This window comes from Dipodomys ordii, unplaced genomic scaffold (assembly GCF_000151885.1).
Source record: "Dipodomys ordii isolate 6190 unplaced genomic scaffold, Dord_2.0 Scaffold76, whole genome shotgun sequence".
Lineage (NCBI taxonomy): Eukaryota > Metazoa > Chordata > Mammalia > Rodentia > Heteromyidae > Dipodomys > Dipodomys ordii.
In genome coordinates this window covers 1,436,827-1,461,017 of record NW_012267292.1, presented here as the reverse complement: position 1 = coordinate 1,461,017, position 24,191 = coordinate 1,436,827, and positions in this window count along the sequence as shown.

Genomic DNA, 24,191 nt, shown 5'->3' with positions numbered 1-24,191 from the left:
TCTTCTTTGAATGGATGTTCTGAATCTGGCTTCTAAAACTTTCATGAATATATCATGACTTATTTAAACATGTATTTGGGAAGAGAATGCTGTTTTGGAATGGATACAATGTGCTGCAGCATTGCCAAAATTTAGCTCAGAACGTAAGGGACTCAGCTCCGAGCTCTTCCAGGATCCATTCTCCGTAGACCCTTAAGAGCTCTCATTCCTCTTCAGATTCTTGAGGGCCTGGCCTTCCTCTGCCATGAGTGTAGTCTATGGCCCAATTTCTTCACAGGTGGTCTTTATCTAATTCCTGTTTATCTCTATTCCTATTGGAATAAAATAGACACTAAGTCTACAACTGAACATTTGAAAAATATTCAGAATGGTACTCTGAATGAGATTAGGTAATGACTAAATACCAACTATTTAATTACTATCATTATTCCTATTATTGAGTTCGAGTTCCTCAAGCCTGGAAAAACATTGTTGGTGAGCTGCACAATTCTATCTTTTCTACAAAAATACTCACAGCTTGTTCTTCTATGTAGAGTGCTTAGGTACCAACAGACCCAAAAGAAAGAACAGGTACAGAGCTCAAGGATTCCTGTAGTGCCAGGACTATATGGCAGAGATTCATGTCTGTGACTTCCTATTGAATGGCAAAAATATGATACTCAATCCTTTTCCAGTCAGTTGCTGTGCTTCTTGATAGGAAGAACCCTGTTAAGTTTGACTCATTAAGTGGACCTGACTTCCCCAGCTGTTAAGAGTTTGGCTATTACGTGTTCCCCATGTGTCAAGCAAGGGGGGTGGTGGGACTTTTACAAGGTGGACACAATAGGAGGTCTTAGGTCATTGGGAGTCAAGTCATCGTTGGTCCTTGAAGGAACTTTCATGGCTCTCCACCTCCTTCTTCCCAGGTTTGCTTCTGCCAGGTGGTAAGCAGTTTTGCTTTGCCACATGCTCCTGCTATGAGGTGGTGACTCCACACAGACCCCAAATGATAGAACCAAACAATCATGGAGTAAAACCTACAAAACCATCAGCCTGGGCTGGGAAGGTGGCTCAGTGGTAGAGCGCTTGCCTTGCATGCTCGAGGCCCTGGGTTTGATTCCTCAGCACCACATAAGCAAAAAGAAAAAAAAAGCCGGAAGTGGTGCTGTGGCTCAAGTGGTAGAGCGCTAGCTTTGAGCTGAAGAGCTGAGGGACAGTGCCCAGGCCCAGAGTTCAGGCCCCACGACCGGACCCCCCCCCCAAAAAAAACCATCAGCCTATGTAATTTGTTTTTTTTTTTTTTTCTCTTTATAAGTGGATTTTACTGGGTGTTGATTCCAGTGACAGAAACATGATCATCCTCTGTCCTTCTCTCTGGTAAGAGAAGAGTTCAGACCACATACAAACTTAACTAAAAATGATAGAGAAGTTTATTAGACAAGAAATATGGCAGAGAAAGAAATTATGTGGCATGTCTCAGGGATGACAGAAGTTTAGCCTGTACCTGCCATCTTGACTGTCTTCTTTCATTTTCCTTATTACAGAGCTTGGTCTTGGGTTAAATAGGGAGAATTGGATGGCCTTCTTGATTGATTGGTCTCCTTTCTGTTTCCTGTAAGGTTGTATTGCCAACGATTTACTGTCCCCTCTTTAGTTCTTCATTCTTTTATACTTCTTATTTCCTTATTCTTTTGTTAACCCCCCCCCTTCTACATTTCCTTGTTAGGCAGGTTTTGTTTCATCAGCTTATCCTGCCATTTGCAGGCTGTACAGTACATAATTCCCTGCTAGCTTTTCTACTTACCCTGTATCAAAGTGACATGTCTGGTTAGATGGGTGTGGTATGTAGTGCTCAATGAACTCAACTTCTTTAGCGGTCAGTGTCTATAGTTGTGATGCACCAGTCATGAGTGAAGAATGATTTCTCAAAACTTTACATAAGATTTTCATGCCAAATAATGTGTAAAAGAAGAAAGTTAAGGAAGGGGGAAAGCAAAGGAGGAGGTAACAATGCTCACTACAAAATGTACTCATTACCCTACTCATGTAACTATAACCCCTCTGTACAACATTTTTACAATAAATATATATATAAAAAGAAGAAAGTTAAAACTGATTTGATAGATTTAATATACCCAAACATCTATTTACTTGGGCAGAAGAAGAATAGCGAGAGTGGATTGGTAAGGGCTGGAAAGGAAGCAAGCTGATAGCAATCAATCGTCAGGTTGCTTTTTGGCTTTGCAGCCTTGGGAAGCTGTAGTTGGTTCACAGTCACAGCTTTTCCTGATTTGTCCATTCTCTTGAGATCCTTTCTAGTTGCAAGTAGATTTCTCTTTGGGGATAACCCCTGAAGCTACATTTCCCCCAAGGATCTAGCTGTGGGCCCATCCTCTGAGTATCTAGCTCTGGTGGCTGTGGTTGCCATTCCACAGGTGCCAGCTAACTGAATGGACCATGAAACCAGTGATGATGTTATCTAGTTAACCCTGACAGGCATTCATTCAGTGAGAGTTAAAACTGATCAAGGGCAGAAGGATGTGTGAGGAAATGGGTCTTAAGGGGAATGGGTTTCCTGAGAAAGTTCACAGGTTTATACAGCATTCATGTGTTCATCAATGTAGGAATTTCAAAAGTCTGGTGACCTAACTTTTGTGAATGCTAAAGAATTAACCGTAGGCATGGGCACATTACTGTGTATGTAACCGTCTAGGTTTACGTGTTTGATTTTGTGGGTTTGGTAGTAATAAAGCCTTTGCCTACTTATCATAAATATTGAGTTAAAGAACTCTCTTTTCCAAGGCTTATTATGAAGAGATAGCTTTGCCGTCACCATCCAGCTCCTGAAGCAGGGTGGGTATAGGGGTTCTGATATCTACTTGGAAGTCTGTGTATCTGCTGGACCGTGTGCTACTAGGGAGAAGACATGAGTGCCATTAGGACATAATATGTGCTTTCTTTAGCTTTTAGCATCCTTCTTGAAACCAAACCAGGTGGTCCATCTGACCATCGGGTAACCAAACCAGGTGTTTCATTTGACCTTCAATGCCCAGAGTTTCCCAGGGAATGTCTCCAAACTCCAGCTCAGGCTGCTTCACAGAGGACTTTTTCTTCCATTCTGCTTGGCCTCAGCATGGGCCTCCACAGCAATCTGTTTCTCTGTAGGTGAATGAGCTCCAAAACCATTTCCAGGCCCTCTTGCCTTCTGCATTTTGCCTAGGCTGTTGGGCCTATGTCAGGTATGAGAGAATAGTTTCACATTTTGTTTGTAAAGTTTTCTCATTTTCTTAGCCTGGAGAAAAAGAATAGGCAAATATGGGCTCATAGGCTGTGAGATTTGGTTGTCTTTTTGTTAGGAGGGTGTGGAGGTCAAGCAAGTGGTCTCTTCAGACTTCTCCTGGGGTAGAGACAGAAGGACAGTTCCATAGGAGCTCTCTCTCTCTGACTGTCCAGTCTTCCTGGAGTGGGAGAGCGTTCAATGTGTTCCTGAAGTCCCTCTCCTGTCTATATATAGTGAAGAAATCACCAGGAGGTAATTCCTGGGCTCTGTGCCTGAGATGCTCAGGAAACTGAAGCCACAGCCTTTGACCCACTCTTCTTAAGCACCAGTGTCCTCCTGAGGGCAAAACCCTTGATCTTTCCCAGGCTTTGTGAATAACTAGAAAGAAAGGTAGCACCTTTTCTGGCCTACAAGTATCCATAAAAACCTTGGTCTAAAGAAGTTCTGGGAACCCTTAAGAAATGTGTTCAGGGGCTTTGTTCATCTCATGGGTTAATTCTATTTTTAGCATCCTCTAGAGAGGATCTTTGAGAGAGAAGGGAGGGGCTACTCTCCTATGTACAGGTTTCCAGAATCTGCACACAAGAATATTCATGAGGCAGTTCATGTAGCAGGAACTGGGAAATGAAAAGTGTTGTCAGTGCATGGCAGGCATTTCTCATTCAGAAACCTTCATGAACGCAGCTGAGGTTGACAGCAGGGCCCCACCTAGGGCATCACTTTATTCTGCAGAGTTCTCTGACTTGGGGTGGTTTAGAACCTCCCTCGCCACCTGTGTTACTGACTTTTTCAGTCTCATGACACATACCCGAGATAAATAATTTAAAAGGAGAATGGATTTATTTTGGCTCATGGTTTGTACTCTATGAGCTGAAAATAATGGTTTTAGTTCCATTTCCTTGGGCTTGTGGTGAGGCAGATTATTGAGGTGGCTGAAACAAGTGGCAGAGGAATCTACTCATCTTATAGCAGCCAGGAAGCAGAAAAACGGTGCCAGGACCAAGATAACGCTCTTCAACGGTATTTCCCCATTATCCTCAGTGGTTCCACTTTCTACAATTCTAGAAATCCTCAGTATTCTATTTAAAATTTTAATCCATCAATAGATGAGGACATGCATCTAATTGTTCTGAAAACAATAGACACATAGACACACCCAGGGGTGTACTGTACACATTACCTATATGTCTCTCCGTCCAGCCCAGTTGACAATCAAGATCGTCATCATACAACTAGATATGAAGACCACTGCAGTAGCCACAAGTTATCTTTGCAAGCACTGAGGATGCATCATTATCTTGATACCTTTTATTTTCTATTTTCTGATGCTTTGGTACCTCAGGCCAAGGTCACCATGGTGGAACTAGCTTCTACAAGGTTGGCCAATCTAGAGGTAGAAAACAAGTCTCCTGTGAGCATGCTTTTTGTGTGAAAAGAAGTGTTAGGGATTCAATTCAATTCATATGCTGAAACTCTGGTCACCACTGAGATGGTGTTTAAAAGTGAATGATCTGGAAGATGGTTTGCTTATGGGGGCAGAATCTTCTTGATGGCCTTGGTGTTAGGAAGAATGATATTATATCATTTGCAAAGGACTAGATGAACCTGGAAAATAAATTATGTTAAATGAAGCAAGTCAGGCCCAGAGAGACAGAGAATGCGCACTTTTATGTGTAGAAGCTATAACCAATTGATAAATATACAAGTAAACACAATGAGGTTGTATGCAAGGGCACACATATGTATTAACCAAAATATGGGATTTGCTAGGGAGAATTCAAACAGTGTAATTCCTTAGAAAAACTCATCAGTCCAACAAAATGAATACCAGGAAACTGGTACTTGGAAGGTGGGAGGGGCTAATGGGAGGGTGTTAGAAAGAGGAAGATAGGAAGGAGGGGAGGGAATACAGTTATAATATTCAGTGCACATCCTATGAAACTAAGAAAATTGAGGGGAGGTGTTGTGTTGGGAGGGATGAGGGAGTATAAGGAAAGGTGGACATTGATCAAGAGGCATTATATCCACAAACGGATTTGTTGAATGGTAACTCCTTAATACAGCTACTTAAAAATAATTAATTTTTGTGTGTGCCAGTTCTGGGCCTTGAAGTCAAGGCCCAGGCACTGTCGCTGAGCATTTTCGCTCAAGGCTAGTGCTTGACCACTTGAGCCACAATTCCATTTCCAGCTTTTTTGGTGCTTAATCATGAACTTTCCTGCCCTGGGCTGGATTTGAACAGTGATAGTCAAATCTCAACTACCTGAGTAGGAAAAAAATAGAATTAAAATTGACAGAGTACCTCTGTCTTCTGTCAACATCATGTGAGGATTCAGAGAGGAGATGAACTTCAGTGAACCACAAAGTGGTCCCTAGCCAGACATTGAATCTGTTGGCAATTTCCATCATAAACTTCCCAGCTTCTGGGAAAAATAGAAGTTTACCCTGTAATATATTTGTTATGATAACACAAATGGGCAGACAAAAAACAACCTGTAGCTTCAATCCACCACCTCTTCTACCAGGCCCTCAAACTCAGAGCCATTATCTACCTGTACATTTCAGATTCAGGTATTTGGCAACTCCTGTGTCCCAAAATTCTGATGAAATAAATGATCCCACTGCAAGCCTGATTACATTGCTTCTTCCCTTCCCTTCCCTTCCCTTCTGTTAATATCACAGAAAGGCATTGGCCCACATTTTATCCTCATTCGCTTTGTGGACTGTTTGTACCCTACATTTGGATGTGTATAATAACTTTATCTCTTGAGTCACAGTCATCTCTTGATTTCTAGGTCTTACCATATCTAGATAATAAAAAAAGCTTATTTGACAGCAGCCCTTGTGTCTGATAAGTACCCTAAGTCAGTGTATCAGCCAGAGATTGGTCTTGACTCAGGCATCTCAGATCCGGAGATGTTCTAGTATATATTAACATACTCAGAGTCAATCTAGCTCTGCAGCTCCTGCTTGACAATGATGTAGAGCCACTGTGCTAGGTCCTTAAGTACAATCCTCTAAATCTATATTTCTTACTGAGCCAGATTATTTGTCTTGCTGACAATATTAGGCCCTGGAAATGTAATTTTTTAAATTAAAGGGCTTTATAACGTTGTTCTCTCAGAAGAGCTCCATCTAGCTTAGATGAGGACATTTATCTCTGGTTCTGTCCCCATGGTGATATTTTAATATTGTATAATTCACTTAACAACGTACCTATTAATTATAGCAGAGTTTTACCATGCTTTCTTGTGCTACTGCAAAGTTTGAGGAAGGTTTGCCTCTGTTAAAATACTGGCTAGTTTTCAAAAATAATTTGCATGGACTTCTTACCAAATTAAGATTTTTTTTCCAAAAAGATTTTCCTAATTGAAATCGTGAACTATGAAGTATTCATAATCTACAGAAATTGAATTCTACTGAAATTCTGCAGACATTTCAGGCCTCATGGTAGAGAAGAATCATTGAGTAGAGAGAAAGCAACTGCCAGGCTGGCTGAGTTCTGAGAGGCGGGAGGCATCCCCAGCCTGCGGTTTCTTGGTTCACCTCACACATCTGTTTCCACTCTGCTGTGGTTCCATACTTCATTGTGCAGGAACGTAGCTTGCAGCAGTTGCTCAGGGCTTAGTCCTCCCTGGGTCAGGTTACAGAGTGTAGATGGAATTCTCCTTTCTAATATGCTCTGATCACCATATGGGTCACTTTCACATACCCTATGTCCAGGCACATGTGATCTCTAGCTGAAACCAGAGACTCACTACCAGAAATGGGGCTCAGGAGCAGATCACCATGAGTACACGTGCAGAAAGCTCTTTGTAAGAATGAGTCTCATATCCAAGAAATTAATGTACTGGGATGAAAAAAAATACATAAGAACATCAAGTCCTCATTGAACAAGTACATATGTTTTAGACTTGTCATTATTCCCTAAATAATATAATATGAACGCTGTTTATATAACATTTACATTTTATTTGATGTGGTAATTTACACATCATTTCCAGGATGCTGAAAAAATTCATAGGTTACAGGCAAATGTCACATTGTTTTTAGATCAATCTTTGCACACAAAAATGGATACAGAGGTCAACCATGATTTTTTTTCCTGAGGATATTGGCCCATTCATAACATTACAATAACTTATTATCTATTATTACTACTTTTTGTGTTTTTATTCGTGGGAGAGGCAGTGGGGGGGGGAGTACAGAAAGGAAGGGATGTAGGGTGAGCAAATGTAACCATGCTATTCAGTATACACTATGTAGAAAATGGACTATGGAATTTGTGCTCAGGGACAGGAGGGAGAAACTGAGTAAAATCAAAGGAAGGGATGACATTGTCCAAAAAAGTGATATACTCCTTACCTGCCTTATAAAAGGGTAACCCTTCTGTGCAATGCCTTTAGAATAATATATATATATATATATATATATATATATATATTTAAATTAAAAAAAAACCAATCCTGGCTTTTCATCTATTCTGGGTTTCTTCCTGAAGATTTTTTTTTCCTGCCTGACTTGGGGATTGAACTCTGGGTCTGAACACTGTCCCTGAGCTCCTTTTTGTTCAAGACTAGCACTCTCTCACTTGAGCCACGGGGCCACTTCTAGCTTTTTCTGAGTAATTTGTTGGAGATAAGGGTACCTTGGGCTTTCCTGCTTGGATCAGCTTCAAACTGCCATCTCAGCCTCCTGAGTATCTAGGATTATAGGTGTGAGCCACTGGTGCCTGGCTCTGAAGATTTTTTTGTTTCTTTATACTTATTTGTAGCTATTACACTACTTTGTAATCCAATATTTCTTTTTTTGGATCATAGAGGCTTTTATTGTAATCCAATATTTCATAAGAGAAGATGTTTGTAGTCATTTCAAGCCATGTCTATCCCTAACTTAGACTACTAAAGTGTGGCACATTGTGCTTGAAGTAGAAATCCCTAAATAAATTTTCTTTATTTAGAGGATCTTTCAAATAAAGAGGATCTTTCAAATAAAGAAGCAGCATAGAAAAAGTGTTTTCAGTCGTCATAGAGATATAATCATCATTTCATGTTTTCCCATATGAGTTTCTCTTTTGAAGAAGGAGATGGGAAAGTTAAAAATTCTTCAGAGCTGGGTGCCAGTGGCTTATGCCTGTAATCCTACCTACTCAGCAGGTCGAGATCTGAGGATCACAGTTTGAAGCCACCCTAGGTAGGAAAATCTGTGAGACTCTCAATCTCCAATAAACCTGTAAAAAGCCAGACGTGGAGGTGTGGCTCAAGGGGTAGAGTATTGGGCTTCAGCAAAAATCCTCAAAGACAGTGCTCAGGCCCTGCGTTCAAGCCCCAGACCACTATTAAAAAACTCTCAATAGCAAGGGAGGGTAATAAAGAAAAACAAAAGCCAGTTTTCTTTAGATGGAATAAAGAAAAGAGACTATAAAAGATTAAAACAGAGGAACAAGTGAACATGAAGGGGAAGATCATGGATTGGTTGGCTTACCAGTATTCGCCTCTAGATGGTGTTACATCACAATTCGCAAGTCTACTTGTGTATCTGTAAGGACAGATGTCTCTTGACTTGTGATAAAATTTTGTCTTGGTAAATGTGTTGCACATTGAAAATACTATAGATCGAAGTTTCTTTTTAACACACTGTTGGGGTCAGAGGATGTCACCCGAAGTTAAGGCTACTCCGCAGCCTCAGAAGCAAAAATTTTCTTGCATCCATCTACTTCCTCCTGAATCTCTCTTTCCCTTGGAAAAGCCACAGAAGCTAAAATCATTCTTCTCTAAAGCAGGTGATAGAAACCAGTGGCCCCTTTTCCCAAAGCCAATCAGAAAATTTAAAAACCTTGTTTATCTTCCCATTCACAGAAAACCTATTGGAACAGAAATTAAGATAGCCATTTCAGAGTCCTGTCTAATAGCTAGAGAAAGAAATGCAGAACAGGAGCGATCAAGAAGAATTCAAACAGATGGGCCTTTCTGGGTTTTCCCACACTGTTTATCATTATTATATTATTTTTGTCAAATATTATTTTTACATCTTACCTTATCATACCTAAGTATAAAAATATATAGTTTACCCAGTGTCTTTAGGACTTTACCAGGAAAGTTTATGAATCATGTTTAACTCTGATCAAAGAAATTGGTCACACCAAATTTGTTGTGTGCTAATAAGCCTGTCTTCTGGTTTATGGGTGTTGGCTAAGACCCTTTGTGATGGACAAGAAGATGGGATCCTATTATCTGGCCCTATAAAACCTATCTTGTGTATCATTTAGAAAAAAAAAAAGGGAGGCCAACAAGGAAACATTCTCCACTTCAGATGCATTTTAACCATGGTGCAAGAATGTTATGCCTTTATGCAACATTTGTCAAGCACCAAGTGGGAGCCAGACACTGAAGACAGAGAACACAGCAGCATCTGTCCCAGCCTCTCCCAAGCTCAGCCCTCCTGCCCTGGGAATCCCTAGGCACTGGGAATCTTCTGAGGGTTTTAATCTTGGCTGCCAAGTAACTTCCATGGCCCCTGATCCTCTGCTGATGAGATTTGAGCAGTTTTCAGCTCAGCTAGTGCATTTGAACACATTGTGACTGGAATGCTGGAAGGGTTCATCTACCAAAATGATTATGCTCTGTCTTTGTTTTTTAAGCTACACAATGGTTAGCAGTTTCGAAAATTATTTTATCTGAGCAAAACGATATCTCACCAAGTATGTCACAGAAGATTACAGAGTCGATCTTACACAAGTAATAATAAAATAGGAGGATTTGAGACTTGAAAGAGACTGCAGCATTCATCTGCACAGTCCTGCAATTTTACTTCCCAGATAAGGGAATATCTTGACTCGAGAATTCCAGTCAATATTAGGGCAGGGAGAAAACTGGAATTCAGGCCTTCTTGATTCACAGTTTCATTTTGCTCCAAAAAAAGTTGTGGCTTACCTACGTGTTTATGTGATACATGCATCGATATTTAGACTTTTTGATAGGAAAGAGACACGTTAATATTCTCCTAAATCTTCATTTCCTGCTAATGCTTCCTGAGTAGATAAAACCCATTTCTGATGAGAGACTTTAACTTAAAGAACTCCCTTTACTGCATTCAAATAAGCCCTTTAAACATCCTGCATTTTAAGCTTTTATTCTAGATTCCATTGTGAGGTGATAATGAGGTACTGAAAACTAATTAGATCATCAGACAAAACTGTCGGGTCTGCCATCTGCCCAGTCTGGAGAGGGATAGTCCCTGGTTGAACTAAGAAAGGGGACTAAAAATAGCCACTATTTCCCATTCCCTGCCCTGTTCTTGCCATGGTATGAGGTAGAGAAGGAACTATGTACCATTCTGGGCTGGTTTGTCCACCTAGCCAAATATGTGGTCATGTGTCTATTACATAGGTATTAGAAATTCCATAACCATGGATGATACAACCAGTGAAGCTCAAGGCTCTTCTCATCAATTTCTCAGTAGGGTTCACTCCAACCTTTGGTCTAAGCACCTTACTGTACAATATATTTAGGGGGTATAGCGATGATCCAATAGTCATATGAGCTACGTTTTCAAAACCCCAAAGTACATAATACCAGAGTACCTCATATTTGGGTTTTGGAATGAGTTCTTGGGACATTTCTGCTGGTAAATTTCATAGCTAGTTTATCAACTATTCACGGATTAAAATGATCCATTCTTTTGGAACTAAGCACTCAATTCCTCCATTTTGCTAAAAAAGAAATGAACTTGATAATCAAATTTGCTCTGCCAGATTATTAAAATGCTAATAGTAATGGTAAATTTTTGCATATTTATTATTCACTCATTAGACATGAATGGCCTCAACTTGTGTCTGTGGTACTGGCACTGGGACTTGAACTCAGAGCCTGAGTGCTGTGCTTTAGCATTTTTGCATGAGGCTGGTGCTCTACCACATGAGCCACATTTCCACTTCTGGCTTTTTGGTGGTTAACTGTAGGGGAGAGTTCCATGGTATTTCCTGTTCAGGCTGGCTTCAAACTGCAATCCTTACATCTCAGCCTCGTGAATAACTAGAATTACAGGCATGACCATTGGTGCCTGACCAGACAAGGATTAATTTTTTTAAGTCATGTGCCTTTGGCTTCACATTTCAAAACTTAGGGGTAGGGGGTAGAGTAGAGATTCCTGAGAATTTGGAAGTCCATTAAGATGACAAGGTGTGGAGTTTATGCAAGGTTTCACAAATTATTCTGCCTCTCATTTTCATATTCTGTGAGATTACTTCCTGAAAATCTGTCAACTCACATAGCTCTAGTATAAGCCAAACAGAAATGGAGACAGATTAAAAACTGGAATTCAACATTCTACATTGTCACTGGTACAGAAACCACAAGTGCTAATACTAAATAAGCAAAGGCCCTTCACTGGTAATTTTTAATCTCACAAGTTAGGGACACTCTAATTTATGTTAGGAAAAACATTCAAGAGAATAAGAATAGATTGTATTTGCACTCTTTCTGATGCACTTTTCCACTCAAAATAGATATTTGTTAGCTCCTTCTGAACATCAGCCATAAAGTTTCTGCTGCCCAAACATAATTAAGGTTTCCAACTCTACTGTACTGAGAAGAAACTAAGACAAATCTAAATGGAAATAACCATGGAAACAACCAAGAACGCAAAGAAATGAACTAAAGTCAAAACTGCCAGAAATAATATTGTACATGTGTCCACTTGATCTTGAATATCTGAGAATTCAGAATCTTACTTGAACCACTGATTTTCCTGTAATGTCTTCACTCTCATTTTTGTTGGGTTCTATTTATTTATTTACTGACTAAATTATTTGCCAGTAATTGGGGTTTGAATTCAGGGCCTTGTACTTGCTCAGATCATTTGCCCAAAGCTAGTTATCTACAATTTGAGCCACGCCTTTATCCCAGATTTTTCCTGATTTACTTTAGATGGTATCTTGGAGATTTTTCTTCTGGGGCTTCCAGAATATTGTCTATCTTTGAATCTTGGTTCTCAATATTTCAGCTTCCTTAGTAGCTAAGATTATATTTGTGAAGCAACTTTGCTTGGCTTTTGTGGGTTCTTTTAAACTTGGTGAACCGCCAACTCCCTGCTGACAGAAAGGAATGAAAATGGGTTTATGTTCTTCAGTGTGTGCTTCAGTGTCTGGTGTGAAGAACACACTCTTTAATCTTCCCTTCTCTATCTTGCCTTGGCCCATTCATCTGTCCTGACCACTGGCTTTTTGTTTATTCTGTCATTTACCTGAAATAAATGGTTTGGAATTTATTATTTATTTATTAATAGTAATGATTATCATTTGGTCAGTGGTGGGGCTTGAACTCAGAGCCCAGGTGCTGTTCCTGAGCTTTGTTTGTTCAAGGCTAGTGCTCTACCAACTCGAGCCACAGCTCCACTTCCAGATTTTTTTAGGTGGTTAATTAGAGATAAGAGTTTCATTGCCTTCCCTGCTCAGGCTGGCTTTGAACTGTGATTCTCAGACCTCAGCTTTCTGAGTTGTTAGGATTATAGGCATGAGTCACTGGTGTCTGGCTGTTGCTATTTTCTTCTAATATTTTGAAAATGTTTTGGATATACTTCCTCTAGGCACGAATTTGTTAATTAGTTTGTAAATATCATGTGAAATGGTTGAAACTCAGGGTTTGCACTTGGAAAGCTTCTGGAGTATAGTTTTGAGATCTTTGACAGTCAAACTGTGACTATTGAGAGAGGAAGAGGTGCTAATTGGAACTATCATGGATTTTCCATTAGGGTAGATCTTGTTTCACACTACCTTGGGCCTTGGGCTATGTGTGATTGTCTGACCTCACTGTATCTGACTCTCACTTTTCTTCTGATTTATAAAGTGGGAGGTTAGAGCCAAAGTCATGGAATTTTATAGGAGAAAGAATTTTGATAATACCCACAAAGCACATAACAAGTTGCTGACACACATAGCTCCATGGATCAGTGTTTCCCATTCTTCATTTTTAAGTCCAGTGAACAGAGGAGGAGAAAAATGAGGGGAGCGGGTAACAAGTTCGACAAGAAATGTACTTATTACTTTATTTAGTAACTGTAACCCCTCTGTATATCATATTTACAATAATAAAAAAAGAAAGTGTAGTTCCTTTGTGTTCACGAAACAGAGTGGTGACATCTCACCGTAATCGTTTTCCCACCACAAAATTGTTTAAAAAGCTAATTTAAAAAAAACATAGCATAATTAAAAAACATAGATAGGATATCTCTCCTAGCCTGTTCTTTCACTAATGAACAGAGAGCACTCTGTAAGATTTTTTGAAGTTCGAGGTTCAGGTAAAACTCTTAAGTTATGAGTCACAGCACAAGAGTAGAGAAAAGTGGGACTTTGGTTGGTTCTTTTGCAAGACACGCCGTTAGCAGGGTCATTCAACGAACACAGGATGCAACCTAAGATATGTCATGTGATTACCTATAATGATATATAATCGTGTGTGTTTGTTTCATAAACAAAGTGGACTTTCATATGTAAAATCAGTGATATTGAATACATATTTAATGCATAACAGGGAAATTCAGTTTTAGAAGGCCCTTTCCTTTCCTTGTCAATCATTTGAAACTGTCTCCTCATCTTCCTAATTTGGCCTGGTCTCCTGTGCATACAACTTTCTCAGGAGTCACATTTTTGGGGGGATAATCATTCAATGATTTTTTAATGATTTTATGCAGTGTTCCCTATGGATTGTGAGGGTGAGCACCAACTATCTTACTCGTTGTTGCTCTGTCCTGGAGGAACCTGGAACCTAGGAGCAGTCATAACGGAATGAGCTGGGAATGAATGACAAGGGCAGGATCTCAGATTTGGCTTTCCTTCCTTCGGATGTCTCTGTGGAGCTCCATGTAATACTGGGAAACTACCCTTGGAGGTTTTGATTGACTTTCCTTGAGGTAAAGAATTCTGAAGGTTCTTTATTAGCTGACCAAAATGATTTCAGTGTAGACTTACTACTGAGAACCAATAGGACAGATGACCTAAAATACCCTCTTCCGTGTAATGAAATGATGACAATTTTAATTACTACACAAAACTATGTGCCATGATAGATATTACAATGGGAAAGACACAGCCCTTGAACAATGTGGTATCAGGAGATGGGGATGGGTGTTTCAAATTTCCACTGTAGTAATGATGATGGTGATGGTAAGACATTGTACCAAATGTGTGCAGTGTACCTGTGTGTCACCATCTCATTCACCACCTATATTCTCTCTTAAAATCTCTCGGTGTCCCAGGAAAGAAGTATTGTAGTTATTCAATCACATTTTACAAAACAAGAACCTTGAGGCTGAGTGACAGTGGATAAATTTGGACTTGACTTCAAGCTATCTTCACGTTTAAAATTTTCACTTGGGGGAGGAATAGGTTCTGTGGTCCCTACTTTAGATGGAAAGAAAGTAGACCTCAGCATGCAGTGGGCTGCTTAGTCAGCAACCCAGGATATGTGTCTGCATCAGGTCCCTGGCTGTGAGTGCATGTGGGGGCAGGGAAGTTGGCTGCTGCTCATGCTGCTGAACTGGAGGTGAGGGACAAAGCTTGACTAGAAGGACTGATCTATGGCCCCCATTTTGCAAATGTTGGAAATGAGGAGTTTGGGCTTAGTGTAGAATGCATAGTTGGGGAACAGTGTACAGTCTTTCTGAATGCTTTCTATGCACCATGAATACCGCTAAGCGCTTTGTAACTATTGACTGGATCCTCGTAAAAGCCTGTGAGGAATAGACCATTTATCTCCTTTTTACAGTTGTCAAAATGGGAGCAACATAGTTAAGCAACTTGCCCAAGTCATAAGTCAGTAAGCACCAGAACGTGCCAAGCATGCTATGGGGCTGGGCAACCAGAGCCCTAGGTAAATTCAGAGATCTGACCCATGTTCGGTCGAGCCCCGTGCTACATTTCATTACTGGGTAAGATACTTCTATTATCAAGATGAGGTTTTTCTACCCCAGCTTATGCTCTATGGCCTGCAAAGTAAAATTTAGGAGCCTGGGTCCTTAGACATTGTAGAGTCACAAAAGATTTCAAACATCAAGCGTTCCCAGTTGCCAAAGTAATGGAGTTGCTTTCTGAGCTTCATTTCCCTTTCTTCTGATGGTTTCTATGGCCTTACTTCACAATCCTACACCATAAGGCAAGTGAGCATGATCACACCTTCCAAGGGCTGAGGATTAGCCCCTTTCACTGAGGAAGACTTTTCTTTTCTTACATGGCACATCACATACACAGGCATACACATATACAGACACAAACACATACACATATGCACACACATACATTTTTTCTTTGCACCTACCTTTGTGTATGAATCATAGCCCTATTCAATTATTCCCTTGTGTTTTGTAATAAAGTGTATCTGGAAAACATGTGTCTCAAGTTCCATGCTAGGACAAGATGTAGAAATTATAGGTTGATCCCACTGTTTGGGAAACAGTTGCATGAGGGGGTCTCCTGATTTGTTCTGCTCCCCTTGGCTACTGAGTGGCAGCATTTGAGTGGGCATCTATCTTTTCTTCTCCCATGGATCTTGATTAGAGGTACATCAGTACAGGCACAACGCCAGGGGCAGCAAAAAATCAAGCCTTCCACAGTTTACAGCCTAGCAAGGGAAAGTTCACATAAAGCCAGAGATCTAATATAAACTTCCCTGACAACTTTCCAGTTCTAGGAGGAGCCAAACTTGTTGAATCATTAGGACAATGCTTAGACAAGCCAAATGGAAGCTTGTGTCTCTCCATAGTCCCTGAAGAAGTCCTGGGGGAAGTGTGCAGTGGATGTCCGTAAGCCTTATTCCAACTCAGTTCGTGGAGCCCAGGCAGGTGTAGGGCCCTGCCCTGTCAACCCTTTGTGGGCTTTAGACAGGTAGAAGGTGCAGGGATCATGTTATGATTGGATCTAACATGTTTCCCAGAAGCTTATGCATTCAAATCTTGATTTCCAGTGAGTGCACTATTGCAGTACTAGAAGGTGGCGGAACGGTGAAGGCGGGGCCAGCTGGAGGAAGGTGGATCATTGGATGTGCCTTTGAAAAATGTATGGGAACACAAAACCCCTCCTCTCCCCTCTCCTCCCCCTTTCCCCCTCTTCTTTCTTTTCCCCATTTTTTTCCTTTCCTTTTCTCATACAGGATCTTGCTACCTAGCCCATGCTAATTTTTGATCATCCTGTAGTTGAATGTGTGTGCTAGGATAACAAGCAAGCACTGCCATTTCTAGATCTTGTTTATTTTTGTTTTTATTATTGGTCTTGGGGATTGAATTCAGGGATTTGGATTCTCATTCAGTTTTTTTTTGGTGCTTCATTGTCATGTTCTTCACAATAGTCTACAGACAGAAACAAGTCAGGTGTCCTTCAGTAATGAACGGATCAACAAAAAATGATATGTACAATGGAATGTTACTCTGCCATAAAAATGAAGTTCTAGTACAATAGATGAGTGGATCAAAAAATGTGGTACCTATATACACAATGGAATTTTACACAGACAGAATGAAAAATGTTATGTCATTTGCAGGGAAAATAGATAGACTTAGAACAAATCATGTTAAGTGAAGTTAGCCAAGCTCAGAGAAATAAATGGTGCATGTTTTCTCTCATATGTGGAAGCTAGATCTAAAATACAATGGACATGATAAATTATACAGGACTCTAGGTATTCACACACTGTGAGACGGAAGGAGGATACTCTTGGGGTAGGAATACAAAGGCACAATGCCCCTGTGCCTCAGATCATATAACATAATATTTATTGAAATGAGCTCCAAGAAATGAAAATTTTTTTCTTTTTGTCTTGTTTGTTCATCTGTTGTGGAAGTGAGAGGGATACAGAAATCGAGGAACAAAGAGTTAACAATGCAGCAGTGCTATTCAGTAGACACTATGTTGAAAATGAACCATATAACTTGTGGGCACACATGGCAGGGAAAAACTGGGAGAGAGGGAAGAAAAAGGGGATATTAATACAAAAAGCAATATGTACTCTTTACCTGATTTATGAAGTGGTAACCTTTCTGTGTATCACCTTTATAATAATAATTCAAAAATTTAATACAAAAAGGAAGTTGTAGTACCTGCTAAATTCTGGAAGGACTTTAAAATCATTATGCTAAGTGAAACAATATAGACAACATAACAACAAATGCTGTATTAATTCATTTTATTTGTCTCAAATGGGCAAATTCAGAGACAAAAAGTAAATGAGAAATTACCTGGGGTTGTGAGGAGAATAATGATGAATTATTTCTTTTTTTATGTTGAATTATTTCTTAATAGCTGCAATGTTTCTGTTTGGTGGGAGTCAAATGTTTTGGGAAACGATAATGCTTGAACAACATTGTGAATATAATAAGTGCCATTCAAAGGTGCAGCAAAAGCAACTGAAATGGCCAATTTTATGTTGTATATTCATCCAGCTTTTTTTGCTCACAGCTGGTGCTCTACCATTTGAGCTATATCCTAGTCCAGCATTTTGATGATTAATTGGAGACAAAGTCCCATGGATTTTTGTGGGGCTTTGAACCAAGATTCTCCAGGTTTCACCTTCCTGAGTAGTTAGGATTACAGTTGTGAGCCACCAGCAACCAGCTACCCCCAGCTACTATTAGTTTTAATAATATTATTCCTTAAAGTGTGTAGGATATAAAGGGACAGCCTATATAGTAAATATCCTATAGAAAATCAGGACTAATTTGTGAGACATACTGCAACATGAAAATATAGGTCCCTTATTAAAAATATTATCAAGAATCTCAAGATGGTAGAATGGTACATTAAACCAAGAGGAGGTTTTCTAAGAGCTGGATTTGTGTAACCTAAATTCATGAAGCCAGCTCTGATGGAAACACAATGGTAAGTTCCCAAACTCCTGAGTGCTTGTCTTCTCTAGACAAAGCACTCTCCAAAACAGTTGTCAGACAAGTCCCTTTCTTTGCATTTTCTGTGTTTGTGCTTTCTGTGTGTTTATCTCTATGCATATTCTCAACAATGTTTTTTACTTCTTTCATACAAGAGAGGTAGAATCATACTATGGATTCCTTCTTTCTCAACATTAGGGTATTAGATCCACTCACACTACTGTATGATTTTCATTTATTGTCATCATCCTCGGTTGTTTAATTATGTAAAAATAATTCAACTGATTCGTCAATTTTAATGAAAATGGATAAATGACCTTTCAAATCTTGGATATTTTGAATACTGTTTTACCAACATATATGTGTATTTGCTTATGAGTTTCTCTGGGGAACATAATTTTACATATTTAGATATAATCCGGCTTGCTGCTAGGGTATATGCATATTTAAATTTATCTGAAGATGTAGAAAACATTCTGAAGTCCTTGTTAGTAATTTTAACTCTCAGGAGTAGTAGATGGAAAGCAGTTCACATTATGAATACTGAGGACTGGAAAGCAATTCAACTTTTGTAAATCCAGGGGGAGTGTAGTTGTAGTAGTGCTAATTTGAATTTTGTCTGTTACAAGGTTATAAACTCTGCATGTTCTTATTGATCATGTGGATTTTCATTTTGTGAAGAGTTTGTTCAAATCTTTTTTTCTATTGCTCTACTTTCCTTTTTTTTGTGATTGATCTGTAGTTCTGCATGGATGCTAGACTTCAGTTCTTTGTTTTAATCTAGAGGGAATACTTTCTCCTAGTTGGTGATGTGAATTTTATTCTTTAGAAATATTTTATGAATGGTTATAGGAATTTTTGTGTGTGTGTGGTGTGAAGAAGGAATTTGGTTTCATTTTTTTTAAGGCGCTTGTAATCATTCTGACATAATTTATTTAAAAGAATCATCCTTCTCATTGTCCTGCACAGTTAGGTCAGGTATGAGCAGAAGCAGGATCTGTTTCTCAGGAATCTCTTTTTCCAAAAGTTTGCCTATAAATCTAGACACTGGTGGCTCATGACTGTAACCATAGCTAATCAGGAGGAGGCTGAGACCAAGAGGATCAGTGCTCAAACTCAGCCTGGACAGAAAAAGTCACTGTCTCCAAATAACCTGAAACAACCTGGATTGGTGCCATGGCACAAATGGTTGAGTACCAGTTGTGAGTACAAAAGCTGGATAAGAGTGTAACACCCTGAGTTTAAACCCTAGTATTGGTGCAATACAAAACAAAGTAAAGCAAAGCAAAACAAAAGTTTGGCTTTAGTAAAATGAATGTGGTCAGCCATGGTACTCAAGGGTTACTGTCCTTTATGTTTATGGTAGAAATGTGATAAAGTGAAGAAGTGACGTGTAGAAGACTCAAGTTCAAAACCATCTGGGCTATGCTTAAAGCAATTCCATGTGAGTGACTTCTATAAAAGAAGGTCCTCTTGCTTTAAAAATAAACAAGCAGACTTAGAAAAGTCATTAACAAAATTAAGTATGGTAAAGTAGATTTGGAAATGTTAGTTAACAGACTCACAACTCAAAGTGTGCAGAAGAAAATAAGAAAACCAGAACCTGCCTTTGAAGTAATTCATTCTGGAAGATGTAAAGGAATGCAGCTAGCAGTCTGAATTATTTTGCAAGAAATGTGGATCTGTAGCAACATTTGCAATGTAGATTAATTATATCACTTTAAGATTTTTTAATATCTATTTTTATTGTAAAGATACTGTACAGAGGGGTTACAGTTACATGAGCAAGGTAATGAGTACATTTCCTATCCAGCACTTTTACCCCCTCCTTTGTCTTTCCCTTACCATCCCTTCCCTCCCCACCTCCCTAACTCCTCCCACCCCCCTGTCCCCACCCCGCAAAGTTGTAAAGTTTGTTTTCAACAGTGTCTTGTATATCTTGTTACAATGGGCCATCCAGTAGCCTAATTTCAGCATATTGTTATTTCCCTTCCCCTTTCCAAGCAGGATACTGGAATCAAATAGTGTATCACTTTGTTTTATATAAAAAAAATTAAATTTGAACTACCAATAAAAAATTCTATTCTAAGTAAACATTTATATTCAAAACAAAACTTTGTAGATAATGTTTAATCATAGCTTATTTTTTCAATAAGTATTGTCTGAATAAAAAATAAGAAAACAATAAAGTGCACATTGCAATATACATATATTGAGTAGAGTGACTTGTGGACATTAAACATTGTTATGTGTATTATTGACAGTGTTATTATGATACAAAGTTACTACTTTGTACTTGCACACCTAGTACTGTAGTACTTCCTATTTCTATTCTTACTGCCAAATCCAGACCTGTTTAATATGGGATTAGTAGTACCAGGTAAAAGTGTCCTCTTCAGTGATGTTTTTGAACTTTCCATGATTACTTATTCTCTTGAGTTAGCCTTTCCCTTTCCTCCCCAGAAATTGCGCTGTTTCTAATGGCGGAACCACAGTGAATTCCTATGCACAGAGGGAACCCATTATATAAGCTTTATTCATTATCTGAAAGAAAAGAGATAGATGGAGGAGAAACTATCATTGAATGCCTTTGATTTGGGTTTCTGAGAGGAGGAAAAGGAGAAAATCAAATGGTAAGTGAAGACGAGTATTCTACTTCACATAGTTCATTCCTCCAACTGACATATGCTTGTTAGGAGTTTATATTTTGGCTAACTCTGTGGTTTGCTTGTCTAATACAAGGAAGAACACTACTCTCCAGGTCTCTGACATGTGTCTTTTGTCTTTCCTCTCTGGTTCCAGTGTTTTTTAAAATATGCCCCAATCTCCCATAATCAACATGACCTAAAAATGCCTTAGAGATGGTATCCCCCAAGCTCTTTTAGTACCTTCTGCATCAGAACTCTGGGGGTATGCAGGATGGGAGGCATCTGATTTTGGGTAAATTCCCCTCCCCCTACCAGGTGATTCTGTACAGGCTCAAGTGGGAAGACTTGGATCTCTGGATTTGTCTATATCTTGTGATTGACTAGTGTTCCTTATCTTACCAGCCTGTGCACAATACACTCTCACACCTGTGCTTCTTGGGTTGCCCTTAGTTGTCATCCAAGATTTAACTTAGGTAACTGCCACGCCTACTCCAGTGGAGTCTGCTTAGCATGGGAAACCATCTATCAGACCTAAGAAAGAGGCTTCAGAGACCTATCTCTGAGTTTTGGGACTTCACCGAAGTCTACCTCAGAGAATGGGGCTTTACAGAGACCTATCTCCGAGTATTGGGACTTCACCGAAGTCTACCTCGGAGAATGGGGCTTCAAAGAGGCCTACCTCCTGGATAGGCTGGCAAGCCCCTGGGAAAGATGTGTTTCTGCCTTTCTTTTCCTCACTATATAAGAGTGCCTATTAATCTTTTACTGTTTCTGCTGTTCATCGTACTTATTCATGGTCAGCGTTCCCTTATTCAAAGCTCTTTCTTAAGAGTGTTGATGACTCCAATATCTGATGAGTGTCTTAAAAATATGACTAACTCACCAGAGTTAAGTGCTACCCTGAAACCCCTCTTATGGAGGCTAGTAGACAAGCCATAAGCAAATATAAAAGTATTGGGGGTTTCATGAAGTCACTTCAGCAGAAGGAATTGTTTGTAAGAGATTTGCAAGAAGCTCTAGGCGCTGCTAGAACAGAAAGAATGTATGGCAATTGCTGAGATAACTACTTAGGAGAAAGAACTTCCTGTTACTCTCTTTCATTTACTAAGAGACTTGCTAGATCTAGGCCTCCGTGACCTTACTATTATAGAAGGAACAGGAAAGATCTTATGGGACAATTAAGGCCTCTATAGAAATAAGGTAATGGTTAGATGGTGACAAACGTGGAAACCCATTATATTTCTTAGAGATAAGCCGGAAACAAGTGCCTATCAGGCGACCAGCTGGTGACCACCCAAAAATGAAGCCCTGCAGCAAGATTATGTAACCTTTTGCCCTTTCTTATGGAGATTTTTGCTATAAAAGTTTGTTATCCTCTGCATTAAATCGCACTCAGCATCCACTCCTAATGTGTGTGAGTTGTCTGTTTGCCATCTCCCCATCCTATTCCAGGTTCCTCCCCTAGGTATCCTCCTTCGTCCCGACAGAACCAGGTCCGCGGCAGGTAACAACTAGATCTAGCTTGAGAGCACTTTGAGCTGTGAGCATCTGGTGACAGGGATGAAACTTCCCTATTAATTTAAAATTTCAGCATTCAGCTCAGAAATTAGCTCAAAGAAGGCACTAAATAGTCATTTGTAGTTTTGAAAGATTACAATAGTGGATACAACATGATATAGTAGGAAACAATCTTAAAATTAGAGGCACAGAACTTTGAGTTGAAGTCCAGTTGAAGGCCTAGAGAAGTCATCTTGAAAAGAAAAAAAAATTGGCTTTCTTCAGATTCACAAAGCTACTTTCTGGTAAGGATTATAACGAATTTGATCTCTGAAGAAGCCCCCAGATGAACATAGATTTTTATTTGTGAAACCCAATAAATAGAAGAAGGAAAAAAATGAGGGACTGTTTCAACCCATTAGGAGATGCTATCTTGACTAAGAGCAGCAGAAAGACATATGCTGATCTGCATGTTTTCTTCTTTAGTTCTAGAGTTCTGAAGTTTGCTTCTCTACATCAGGTAAAATAGATCATTCAGTGAGAAATAGGAACTTGCTGCTAATGACTTCATGCTAGGCAAGAATCTACTCATCAAGGCTGAATATCAGCTTAGAATCTGGATATGGACCATTGGGTACAATAGCATTGGGAAAAGCAATCAAAGGTCAAGATTTGAGGTGGGGGAGCAAGAATACAAATGACAATGTAGTTTTCCCTGATCACATTTCTTTGCCTTTCATCACACATGGCAACTGAGTGGGATCTAATATCAGTTGTCATCACTGCTTTCCAGTGTAATCATGAACAGAGTAGGCACCAGTAGGGACTAAGAAGGTAAATGGGAGACTTGTAAATTCTGGGAGTTGCTCTGTTACTCATGTATTTGCCCATTTCACAACTGAGAATGTCTTCTCTAAGTGTCTTATCAGATGTGTTGAATTCTACTAGTATTGGTGAGTGAATTGGGAGGGATTAAGATGAGTTATTTCCTGCCTATTTTAGACTTCTTTCTACTGTAGACGCTGTCTATATAGAGAAGCTGCAAGGCTCAACCGTGGGCTTGGCCAGCATTATCATCCCTCCATTCTGAGGCTGTTTCCCCTGTGATATGTTCTTGCGTATCCAAGTAAATGTTTGCCAATGCTGGTAAGCCAAGTGGCACATAGCTATAGGTTGTTGTCAGAGCCTGGCAGATACTCTTGCTTTCTGGTTCCAAGGAGCCACTAACAGAGCACAGCTTATGCCAAGAAAGACAGATCACTCTCAGTTTGTTTATATGTTTCCAGGAGAGGAGAAAAATCTCATCAGCCAAGCTTCCATTGGCCAGTTGAACCAAAACCGAGGTTTGCCCACTTGTTTTGATAATTAAAGCACAAAAATCCCATGCTGTTGAGGGGTCTGACTCTTTACAAAGCTGGGCCAAATCTGATAATATTTGCTCATTTTGTGTGGACTGGTCTTTGATTCACGGTGGGTTGTTCCATCTTCTCTGAGTCATTGTTGGACAGCGGAAGTGGACAGCTGAAACCCAGCTCAGGAAGGCTTGAGGCACCAAATGACATTACAGCTTGTGGTTTGCTTAATGTTTGTGCCTGCAACATGACTTCATTTGTAGAGGCCATGCTTGCAAATCCCAATACAAGTCTAGTACATGTTCTGTAACAAGGCCATGTGATGAAATGTGGAAAAAGATATTGGTCTTCATTTTCAGGCTCCTGGCTAATGGGGGTTGTGTTGAACTGATCTCTGGAGGTTTTCCCACAATGCATTGCTATTTGACTCTGTATAGGATAGAACACAGAAGCTCTGACACTGGGTCTGGCCTTCCCAAGAAGCTGTGTGCAGGTCCCGGCATACTGGAGGCCTACGAGAGAACATTCCAGAGAAACTAAACTCAGCACTTCCAAATTCACTATTCA